Below are 12,954 nucleotides of genomic sequence, written 5' to 3'. Positions count from 1 at the left end.
ACTATGACATTGCAATACATCAAATGGACTGATCTTCCACCTATTCCCTTTGTCTTCTAACTTGATTACAATGTGCAGAATTTTGTCAACTTTTCAAGTTGTTGTAGACTAGTCCGGAGTGTACTTGGGCAGGTGTGTATGTTATATAGCAGAATCAGCCCAAATACATCCTCAGTGGATTAATGGGTTTTTTTTCCTACATTGTCAGTGCACATGAGAAGAAGAACACATTATGTTATATCCACAAGCCAGGCTACCCCACTCTAAATTGTTCTGTTTCACATTTCTGTCAGGTATTTCCCTATCAAAGTTGGGACTGCTGTTAGTGGATTTTTATCAAAAGTTCTTTTTTCAGCTTGTGGGGAAAGGTGGAGTATTCAGGTATTTGCCATTGCCTGTTAGAAAAATAGATATGACATTGTGAAATAAAGATTAAATGTGTATCTGTTGCATTCCTGTGGAAATATGTCCTGTTTTTTCAGTGACGTAGAAAGGATAGCTTAACCTGTTAAGGACGATTCTGGAGTATACTCGGGCAGGGGTCTTTGGGAATGCATTTTGTAGCAAAATCAGCAAGTCCTCAATGGGTTACAACTGTAATTTCCTCATTTAGCTGTTAGGCATACATGTCAGCCCCATACCTTCCACATGGAAAACATGGAACGCAATTACCAGGATCGAAATATAATTCTGGTGTGATATACAGTCATTATGCTCTGTTGGGGTGACTGTTCTTGCAAAGGCAGAAGAGGCTAGCCACTAGTTTTGACTTGACAGACTCAATCATCATTATTTAAGCTTGTCAATTCAGAAATGTAGGCACATGAAACTTTGAAGAAAACAGAATATGCAGGATACAACCAATATTACTGAGTTGTAAATTTTATTCAGTGTCTGGTCACAAAAAAAGAAGAGAAAGGTTCTGATAGTACTATGTCACTGCAGAACAAACACTTGTACCAGTCTTGATGAGAAGGAAGAAAAATATGTAGGGGCAGCGCATGCAGAAATTTGGAATGTGTGATGCCAGAATGCTCTCACAGTAATGCCTGCTGATGTTAACAATATGTGAGATTAAAAACCACTAAAGTCTATTTCCCCCGATACCCAGATAGCCTGTATATTGCCCTGTGTGGAAGCCAGCGAAGATGTGTATATATTTCATGTACGTGTAGAATCAGGTAAATGTAGCATTTGCCTTTTTAATAGTATTCAGATGTAGTGCCATTGCCCAAGCGGAGTTCACAGAGGCCTTGTTGTAAATGTTATATGTATATATGTGCTGATATTCTCTCTTCTAATTTGGGCATCCCTTTTCGTGAGATGGGAGATTCCATTTCCATTCTGACTTATCCAGTCTTGCCGGGAGGAAAGATAAAATCTTTTATGTACATACACACAACATGGTGGCTGTACATTGAAGCTCTTTTACACAGAGAGGCAGCAAGAATGGTGTGTCCATGCATACTGTGAATATATCTATAAGTGTATTCATTTTGTAATGAGATTTTGAGCATTGGTTAATTCTCATGTGGTTATTGTGTATTTTGTGATTCAATTCATTTGGTTTGAAGATGCTCCATCTGACTATATATATTATATATATCTATATCCTGTAATGACCATGGATTTGCGTGATATCGTATTAATGTATGTCGTGTAAAAAGAAGTAAACAATGGCATCGATAAATCTGTTAAGTTTGTTGTCTCACAGCATGCTAATGAGTTCTCGGTAATCTTGTTATTCTCTTGCAGTCCATTAAACCTGTAATGCTTTTATCTAGTTCTAAAGTCTGAGCCTAAGGCATAACCTCACAGTGTAAACTTACATTCTTTTCAATATTTCTGTGATTGATGAAGTCATTTGTGTAATTCTTGTGTATGCTATTGAGGAGTTCTCCAGTGATCTGGTAAAATTTGGTGGACATTTTAATGCAGGGCTAAAGTGATCTGATATTCTGCAAAGTTGCGAAATGATATGATGTCGTGTTGCTGTTAGAATTTCACAGAGTGGCTGAAATTCTGACCAGTCGTCAAGTTCACCTGATCATATGAAGAGTTTGTTCGCAAAAACAGATAAGTCCATATATGTCAAATGGAGATATTTGCGATTAAAGGTCAAGAAAAATAAAGAAAATAATAAGAAAATTTGTGCTTCTTTTGACCATAACTTCAAAAATGTACCCTTATATGTAGTGACCAATATATAATTCAAAAGGTATTATTTTGTACTTTATGACAGAGACCGTACTTCAAAATCTTCAAAAATGGACTTATCGGTTTTTGCGAACAAACTCTTCATATAAACTTGCCGAACATTTGATATTTCACTTTGACATTTGCATAATCTTCCAGATTTTGAGTTTGAAATATAAATTTGTCCCTCTCTTTCTCTCTCGCTTCCCCAAACCCTCCCACAAATAAAAGAAGAAAGTGATAGCCACAAGACAGCACAGTTGTATAAAGAAAGTTACAATTGAATCACCATATTTACAGCTTTATTGGTGTGATTATGGGGATGGGTCATAAATGACTGATGTGGCTAACATTTCGGTTATCAACATTAACCATGCTCACTGCAGTTGGTGGACAATAATCAAGAAAGCATATTGTTTCCAATTTGTTCCCTGACTTTGCTCTGCACATGTTGCAGGAGAAATAGAGACAGGAAAAACAAAATTTTGAAAGTTACTCAAGATAAAGAGGTGCCTTAAATCCCTATGTGTTTAAATTGGTGCTAGTAGATATTCAAGTGCAATTATAGTTGATGTATTTACTTACCAGTATCCATAGCCCCTTCTTTAAAACTGTTTAGGAGATCCTTGTCCATAACGAAATGCAATCAAAATGTAATGAAAAAGCAATCAAATTAACTGTTGTGTATTTCAAATTACATGTTTTCTGATAGGGCAGGACTTTGTGATTTTTGTATCTCTCAATTTGAAAGATATGTGATTATATTATTTTGTGAATTTTTTTTTCTTAAAGCAAAGCCTGTTAAAAACTTGTTTCAAACAAATGTATTGATCCTTTGTTATGGATGTAGAAAAGAGCATTGTTCATGGTTAATTGTAACCTTCTTTTCTCACTAAAGTAACCTATATACATTGACATTTGTTAGGAAAGCATACCAGTCACATTGTTTTCCCTCTGGACATTTTGTTTTTATTTTTGTTTTGTTTTTTTGTATATCAAGTTGAATAGTATTTGTCCGTTTTTTTTTTGCTTCTTTTGTCCACTGACATTCATACCTGTAAAAGGGGTTTTTGTTTTTAACATACCTCCACATATGTCACCAATCGTGCTTAGCAGTGCCTTTCAATGTTGTTTTTGTTGTTGTGATACATCTCCTCGACTATTCACAACAGTGAAATGTGTATAATGTCTTAATTTTTGTTTAGTTCAACTCGTTGTCAACCAAGTAATTTAGCAATGCAAAAATGCCATCTGAATTGCATCACTGAAGAAGTCTCACACCATTTTTGCCAATACTGAGTTTTAGGTGATGCATTATATTTTAAAATGTTCATGAGCCATAGGCAAAATAAATTCTGGGCAGTTTTGAATCCAGTGGAATTTACTTGTGCTTACATTTTATGAGTTAACTTTTGTTAAAGTGACCAAATGGTTTTAAATGCTACAGATCATTCCATCTGTAGAATTGATCTGCCAACTTGTGGAAAAGGAGACATTGGGAAAGACTTCAAATAAAACAAGAATTTCATAAAAGTTAGTTTATTTGCTTTAAATTTAAATTTTTTTAATGTGCCTAACTGTCTCCTTATGTTTTAGCATAAACTTAACTCCTTGTTTTCCATCTACACTGATTGCAATTCCTGTTGTTATGTTTGAGATGTATTTGTCCATTGATATGGCTTTTATCAATAAAAGAATTTTATTTTGATACTTTATATTGCAGAGTTTCATGACTTCATTCATTGGTTTGTATGAGCCTAAAACTCGTGGAACACAAACAAAAAATTCAATGTACGTAATGTATATACTAAAGCTGTAGCAAGGGATGGATGTGATTCCGGAATTTCCATCAAACATCGTCAAAAGTGTGTGCCATCATCCAATTACATATAGGGGAAAAAAACACCTGGCCTGGGTATCATCTCTTACATTCTTTTCTTTTCATTCAGCAATAACAAAAGGTATGAAACTGACTACATTTTGAACACACAACTAAAGGTTAGGCATCTATGCAGCATCTCAGTTGTCATAGCAACACTATACAATGCAAACTAAATTTTTGATTATCGTTAAAATTAAGCAAAAACAGTTGGCAAGGTATATTCATAAATAAGTATGATAGAAGTGTAGGATGAAATTCTTCTGTTACAGGGAAAGTTTTCCAAAATTGTACAGTACACGGATTTAATAAATACATAACGATTAGTGAAAAGTCTACTGAAAGTACAAAAAACATAATTTAAGGTAAACATTTCCTCAACTTTTTCTAAAATTTCTATCTGTCTATCTAACATAATTATATATACATACATAAACTCAAATATACATATATGTATATCATATGCATGTGCATAGTCTTGAGAGTGGTAGGTTCATTCTGCTGATGTCTGGGGGACTCTCTAAATAAAAATCTGTCTGTAAAACTCCTCTTAGATTTTCTTCTGCCATTATGACATCACAAATTGCTGTAGAGTTCCCATTGATAGAAGGTAGCAAATGTTTGTGAAATTGACCATGTTCCTATGAACAGTTAGTTTTCATCTTGCAGCGGATGCCTGTACTGCACATGATTCAGATCTGTGCAGTATAATACTACAGAATTATCTGTGTCTAGTTCTGTGTATGATACAATGGTTCATGAAACTTAATGCCCGCTTAACAACAGAGGGCACTGTTTCTTATCCTGTAATACTGAACAAATTACAGACTGTATCTAAAAATGAGAGAAATGTCAAAAATTATTCTGCATTCAATGAACACAGGATACACATGTTAAAAAAAAAATCACTAAATGAAAATATCAATTGACCTGTATCCCATAAGACATATATTACTGGTCCATTTTGATGAGTGTTGGAACAAAAGAAGGAAATTACTTCTTGCATTTTGATTTAAAATCCCTTGTCACTAAATAACAATAAAGTAAGAGAGAAAGTGTGTGTGAGAGAGAGAGAGATAGGAAGGGGTGAGAGAGAGAAGGAGAAAAATACAACATATAAAGGAGTAGAGATGGAAAGAATGGCAAGACAAGGAAAAGAATCAATCCACTGTTACTATAGTCTATAATCAAACTCCCTCAGAGGAAGCCAAAAGCCAAAGAGAAATGTGGATTGAGTGAAAGTGGCAACATTAGTAGAACACATCAGTGAAAGTTTGAGGAAAATTTGACAATCAATGCTAAAGTTATGAATTTTTAAAGCTTTGGTGTTGGAACCGCTGGATGAGGAGACTACTAGAGGTTATGACATCATGTGTGGACAACAATATCAAGAAAATATAAAGATTCACTTTTCTAACATAATGAAAGAGCACTTGACTAACTGCTTTCAGAAAGCAGGGAGAATAATTGCTACCCTATGGAATGTGTAATTTTCATGAAAAAATGAATTTTTGTCTCCTCATCCAGCGGTTTCAATACCAAAACTTTAAAAATTCATAACTTTTGCATCGATTGTCCGATTTCCTCAAACTTTCACAGATGTGTTCTACTAATGTTGCCACTTTCACTCAATCCACATTTCTCTTTGGGTTTTGGTTTCCTTCCAAAAAAAAGAAACAAACAAACACAAACTTTCCCAAAAAAAATATGACCCTGTAATCATGAAAAGACTTATGGAGATTTCCTCACTTATAATCCAATAAGTAAATGTTGACATATGATCCTGTAATCATGAAAAGACTTTTGTAGATTTCTTCACTTATAATCCAATAAGTAAATGGTGAATCCTTCGGTGGCATACACGTACACATTTATGCTGGGGTAAGGCCTCACCAACCACGAGTGTAGTGTATTTTTCAAGGTCCCTTGCTAAAGTTGAGACAAAATGAAATAAGATCATGTACTGTGTAATGAATTTGCCAATGCCGTGATTAAGATAAAGCCAACTCTCATATTACTTGCTGTACTTTCTGCAGACCATGAGGCAAAATGAGTTTTGTAATTCTGACAATTTGCCTGCTTGTTTGGTCAGAAGTTTGTTTGTTAACTTGTTTGTTTGTTTGTTTGTTTGTTTGTTGGAATTTTGTCTAATTCCACTGCATGAAGAGCAAACACCAGAAATGAAGCCGTGTGGATGGTGTGGTGTGACTGAGTACACATTAGTATTTTATGAAAAAAGTTATTCATGTCTGTGATAAAATTTCATCATGGTGGCAAGTACTTCAATGACAATGATAGCTCTGCACAACCAATACTTTATTATCTGTTCAGTTCATTTTGAATGAACACATAAGACCAGAATCCTTCAGATGATTATTACACTAAAACATTCATGAAAAAAAAAATAATGAAAACATTTAGAGTGAGAACAGTTTGATAATGATCCAGGCACTAAATCGTCCTTCTGAATACCAGTAAACTGAAAAAATAATGTCATATATTTCCTAAGATGGCCGCAATGTATGCAGTACACTCATTATATTAAATTAGTGACAAACTTTTCATCACGAGTGCAGATCTAAAATAAAGGTATGGAAGTTTCTCGTTTTGTATGTTTTTACAAAACCATGATAGGAGGACTATAAAGCAATCATATAGATACAGTGCACTCCCGTTATAACGAACATGGTTATAACGCTATTCCGGTTACAACAAAGTAAAAATTCAGGCGGCAAAGTTTTCGGCTCTTTGTTCTTTATTGTTTATTTGTTTGGTTATAATGAAATTTCGATGTAACGAGAGAAACTTGCCGGTCCCGAGGACTTCGTTATAATGGGAGTCCACTGTATCATTATGCATTTATATAAAGGGCCTATATATATTTGCAAATGATATTTGCATATATGAATATGCAAATACTCGATCAGGTGATGATGGATGATGTCATTACCTCACAAGTCTCCCATTGCCCTACACAAATGTTTCATTTCATATAATATTTCCAACAATGAAAAACAGTGCAATTCTTCACTAGATCTACTCACTGATGTGACATTAAAAAAAAGAAGAACAAAAGCTTGGATATTTCACATGAAATGATAGTTGCATTGTGATAATCTAAAAATAATCACCTTTGTCGGGAATGGATGCTAGTTGCTATATTATTGACGATAAGCACTTATGTTTTTTTTTTATAGTATTTTGGATGCAAATAAAAAAAAACATGATTGTAGTGTGATGATATCATTAGCTAATTAATTACCACTGGAAGTTGCTAGGACAGTTTCACCAAAACATGTGAAAATTTAAAATTTAGTAAATATCAATGTATTATTGCCATGTGCAATTTTGATGAAATTCCTACCATTCTGCTTGTTTGATTTAATTCTTGTTATCAAAGTCAATCTACTGTCAAGCCTGGGGCAGTATACGTACGATGTGATGAGTCGAAAATGGTCGAAATTACATGTATTATTATCATTATCTCTGACCCCGCTCGTCTGACCGACCATCCCGATGATCGAAAGCAAAATTTGCTTTACAACATCTGCTGGAGTCGAGTACTCTAGTACTTCTTCCCAGTGACAGAAGGGGGTGTGTCCTGTATAATGCATTTTGATGGAAAGGGATAAATTTTCCTGAGGGACACTTATTATGTAGTTTTTTCACAATTTAACAAATGTATATGCTTCAAAAAAGAAAATCTATGTAACTATACATTAATCTATGTAAATGCATATGATCTTTATGCTGAAAAATATTTTTTTATTGATTCGTAATATAAATGTATGCTAGATATTCCTACTGTCAAATGGACGAACCTGCACTAAACAGTTTATGTAGCAACCATTCATTGCTAACTCGATGCATGCTGTGAGCTACACGAGTAGCGTACAGACTATGTACGTAAACTGTATTCATTCTATCCATTCTCCCGAAGCTCTCCCGTAGAGATTGATACTTCGTACTGTACCGACCCGTGCCGTGGACCGCTACATTACACTTATATTGACTGTTTGCAGAGCTGTGCCGTCGTTTCCACCGTGATTCTTATGATGCTGCTCAGGCCTTTTAAAACGTGCGGTGTCCCATAAACGACATGTAAAAACTTTAATCTTAATCTCAGGTTACAGGAGGTCGCATGTTTTTTCTACTCATATTCAGTGGTGCAGACGTTATGTAGTTCCAAAACTTGACTTGAAACTGGGATTCATCAACAGTGGGTGACAGAGCAGAGCGAGGTGTGAACCACCAACAACCTGAAGATCGTTTGACAAGAACAAGGTGCTGGCATTACTGCCGTTGATTGACGCGAGCTGAGCACCTGTATTTTCGCACCATATCTCACGCTTCGTCAGTCTGTAGTGTTATGACACACTCCAGGCTGTAAAGTCAGCGTTGAATTCATCTTGCATCCTGTTAGAGTGAGTATAACTAGTACGAAACAAAAGTGGTGTTAGTTGTGCGATGGGAAAGCCAGTCGCCTGAATAATGTTATTGTTTTCCACGATCCACTATGACATTGACAGCTAAAATTTAGGGGCCTAATTGTGTCCAGAGTTAGGCCTCTGAAATTCATGAATAGGCATATCAATGCCTCGTATAGACAAAAAAAAATCTGTCTGTCGGGAGGAAGTTTTAAAAAAAAAATCATTTTTTTGACTGTAGGAGGGGATTCCATGTTCAAAGCCAGACGTAGTCTCCGCGGAACGTCACTAACAGCATGGTACAGACCCATCTTTCGGTCAATGGCAATGCCCCATACACTGACTGAATGATATTAAACAGTTAACACTAAATTGCAAACAGCTCTTAGTCTTGATCTTGACCGAAAGATCGGTCTGTATCTGGTCTTCGGGGATATTAGCCCCGGAGACCCGCCGCTCTGCGGCGGGGTCCTGGCGGCTACCTCGCAGTTTCGTTCAAGTGAGAATCACGAACAACTCCCTATTGCCACATATACGGCAACTTCACAAATAAACCATGGCTAAATTTCTATCATAAACACAGTGACAATAAAAAATGAAATATACACTACCCCATCGCCTTGTTTCTTCTTACCAATTTATCTGGAAACTGCAAAATTTTCCACATTTTTTAGGAGTAAGCGGCCTGCCCTAGTGGAGAGCTTTGCTGCTATTTTGAACGTGTATATCCATTTGTACGCATCTACGCATGCGTGAATAGTGATGTCACCGTTACGGATGCTCAAGGATATGAATAATGCATCATCGCACGGTGCATATAAGGTGAAATGAATATGCATCATGTAGCGAGCGATACAGCTGTCAATGGACCGACTGAATGCATGCTGTGCGCATGTGCAAGTGATTGTGAGTTTTAGTGAGCATCGGTGAGCTGAAGATATTTGCCTTATAAGACAGCATTTTCTGCATCATAAGCAATGAAATGCATCAAACAGTCGCCGATGTTAATCATTTAGGTTTAATCGACCCATGTAAGTATTCCTAGTAGTTTTTGTTGAAAAATTAAGGAAATACAGCGCCGGAACGGCACCCGTTTGGTACAACATTAAAATCTCAATGCCAAAACGGCGCAGCCCCAACACTGTACATTGTACGTTGGGGCTGCTGGTCGCAGTTACGGGGATATGTTCTGCGGAGACTGCGTCTGGCTTCACGGATCCCCTCCGGAGGAGAGTGATAACGTCAAAAAAACAAAAGACTCCTCCGGACAGACGGATCTTTCTGTCTAGGTGTTAGACAGAGAAATCTGTCTGTCTAGCCTGGACGAGTTTTAGGCTGCGTTTATCTTTAAAAAATTTGAAGCAGAATCACCATCCTAAACGCGTTTGAGGCATTTTCGGGGGTTAGATAAACGCAACTGTGTTTTCAAACGCGTTTTGAAACGCCAATTTGAAACGCCATTCGAAGGGCGTTTTGAAACGCGTTTGAGACCATGATCGCCTTTCTGTGAGTAGATAAACGCATTGCCGTTTTGAAACATGTTTATATCTCAAGGCCAAATCCCAGCTGTTCCTGGTTGTGTTCTCTGGACATTATTTGTGTGTGAATGATGAGGCATGTTTGGTGGTATGCAGTTGACCTTTACTTCCCGGGACAAACGGTGCAAAGCGACTGCGCAGTGACAACGCTGGAATCGCGATTGTATGATGGTTAGATAAACGCAGTACCATACCCTGAGAATTGTGTTTCAAACCACGTTCGCAAACACCTTTCCAAACACGTTTTGAAATGTGACTCTCTCTCTCAAGTTAGATAAACGCAGCCTTAATAACAATTTTACTTATTGGTTATCCTTGGGAGACAGACAGAAGCCTGTGATATACACCACTGTACTGGGGGGGTTGCTTATCCACTGAGGGTGAGGTACCTTACCCTCCTCAATTATGTCTCATTTACAGTCCTGCCTGGATCGGCAAATTATTTAAACTGAAGTAGTAAAATCAACATCTTATGAGTGTCAATGTGCGAGCTCACCAGCTGTTTGAAATATCAAAGATTTTGGTGGAATATTGGTGGAAAAAGGCACAGCTGCCAGCTTATCAACCCGCTAATTTTACACGCAAACACACAGTGATAACCAGAGTGTAGAAGCGAATGCACTGCGTGCGCTTGTATACTTTTTGGTGATGCTGATCACGGGCGAATCACTTTCTGTGTTAGAGCATCCTCCCTACAGCATCTCGTATGAGAGCCTTCAGTCTGTATAGGAGAGGGATTCCGTGAAGCTGAACGTACAATATGTAGTCAGTCTCTATGAAACATATCCCTGACGATAAATACAGACTGATCATTCGGTGTAGCTTGATGTGTGCTCTTATTCCCATCGTGGAACGAATTTCATATGATTGGGGGAAAATATATCTTGTTTCCAGGTTGAATTTGTAGGCCTATACCATAACATCAATAAAGTACCATGATGGAATGGATAGGTCAGTCTGGGTCAGATATGTTCAAGAATCCCTGTAATGAATTGTGTTACAGGTCTTTCAGTGATCTTGGACTCTATGTACATTGTACAACTGTATGTAAGTACAGTCAAACCTGTCTATAGCGGCCATCCAAGGGAGACGGAAAAAGTGGCAGTTATAGACAGGTGGCCGCTATAGACAGGTAATCTAACTTTGTGTGCATTGCTTACATGTACACGTATCATCGTTATATCCTTACATGTACATGTATGTGTGTACGTATGCATACACCGTGTGTTTCATGCATTTAACCATGCCGGTGTATATGAAATTGTTGCACAGTAGTATGTTTATTGTCGTGAAGAATCGTGCATTATTATGACTGAATGAGGGATGAATGCAGCGGTGGCGATCACTGAACGTTGCCCACACGGCTACCAAACAGAAAAACACGCAGAATTATCGGCTTGGCTGCGGCTCCATTGGGTTTTTGGCCGCTATTGCTGTAGACAGGTTATATCTCGCGTGGGAAACAAAATTTATGGCCGCTGGCCGCGTTAGAGAGGTGGCCGCTGTACACAGGGTCTTTAACAGAGCTTTTCTCTCGGGGGGATTTGCAGTGGCTGCTATAGACAGGTGGCCGCTATAGACAGGTGGCCACTAAGGCAGGTTTGACTGTACACAAACAGCTGAAGAATCTCAACTGGAGTCGACCTGAGCATATCAATGCACATATTATGCTGAGGGGTGCGATTTTTAGGTTTTTTACCTCGGTGGACAATGAATGAAGATTCCCCATGCTTTCAGGTCTTAAATATGTAGACAAAGTGTGAATTTTCACTATATTATCCTACAAACCTACAAAAGGTATAGTTGTGTAATTTACAGTCACACATGTGTAATTGCATTCATGGCATGGTTAGGGACAGAGGGCTTTTAATAGCTACAGCCACATGAACATGACATGTATCACACACCACCCTTTAGAACAAAGAACATAACCTAATTTTGCTTTACATTCTAGACCACTTTATTGTCTATCAGTGGCTTTTAGTTAATTTTCACCATTAAAAAGCAAGAAGAAAGGATGATAAGAATTAGGTGAGAACAATTGTTAAAAAATAAAGTTTATGTAAGAAAATGAGATTACAGTTAAACCTGTTGTAGCGACCGCCGGCCGTATTGACTACTGAAAACAATTCCCGCCGAGAGAAAAAGCATGTTAAAGAACCTGTCTATAGCGGCAATCACACCTGAAATGATTGTATCTAGAGTCTACACCTCTTCAGCTGCCTGCACGCTGCTCACTGCGCATTTGCCCACCTCAACTATGCACAGCTTGAACTCCCTTGTTTATTCTCCCTACTTGCCGATGATAATCCTTCAAAAGATTTTTAAAGAAAGTATTATCCTGGATCCGGACAGTTATCCAGATCACTACCAAATTTCATCATCTGTTCCTTGCGTCATCAGCTTTCTTTGTAAGTTTCATCCAAATCTGTTCACAACGTTTTAAATTAGATTGCAAACAAACAAACGAACGGCCACACAAACATAACCTCCTCGGCAGAGGTAGTAAGAAATTTACAGGCTGATGTCTGGAGTACTCTTTCATCATGCCCAATAGAGATGCTCTCTCTGATGACTTTCTGACATTTCAAATAATTTCTGAAATGATTGAATTACATCTGTGGTGCATTTCAATACATGGATTGGTTGTAAATATGGTGGTGGGTTTAAAAGAGATAGCTGTTTATTTCACAATATACTGCCAGCATCGAGCAGAACCATGACACTCAAAAACCCCACAGAAGGTTAAAGAGACAGTTCCCTTGACAACACCATATCAGCAGCATCCATAAACTTGATTGCCTTCAAGGTATCCATGCGACCATCCATACCATAGATCCGCTTCATCCCAACCGTGTACAGGAGTGGCACAATACATGGCAATGACATTGTTGCTTTCTGAAGTCTTGTACAT

This window comes from Diadema antillarum, unplaced genomic scaffold, assembly GCF_040938485.1.
Source record: "Diadema antillarum isolate AM-2024a unplaced genomic scaffold, OU_Dant_1.0 seq00000692_RagTag, whole genome shotgun sequence".
In the NCBI taxonomy this organism is placed as follows: Eukaryota; Metazoa; Echinodermata; class Echinoidea; order Diadematoida; family Diadematidae; genus Diadema; species Diadema antillarum.
The sequence above is the reverse complement of the archived record's forward strand: the minus strand, read 5'-3'. Positions refer to the sequence as shown.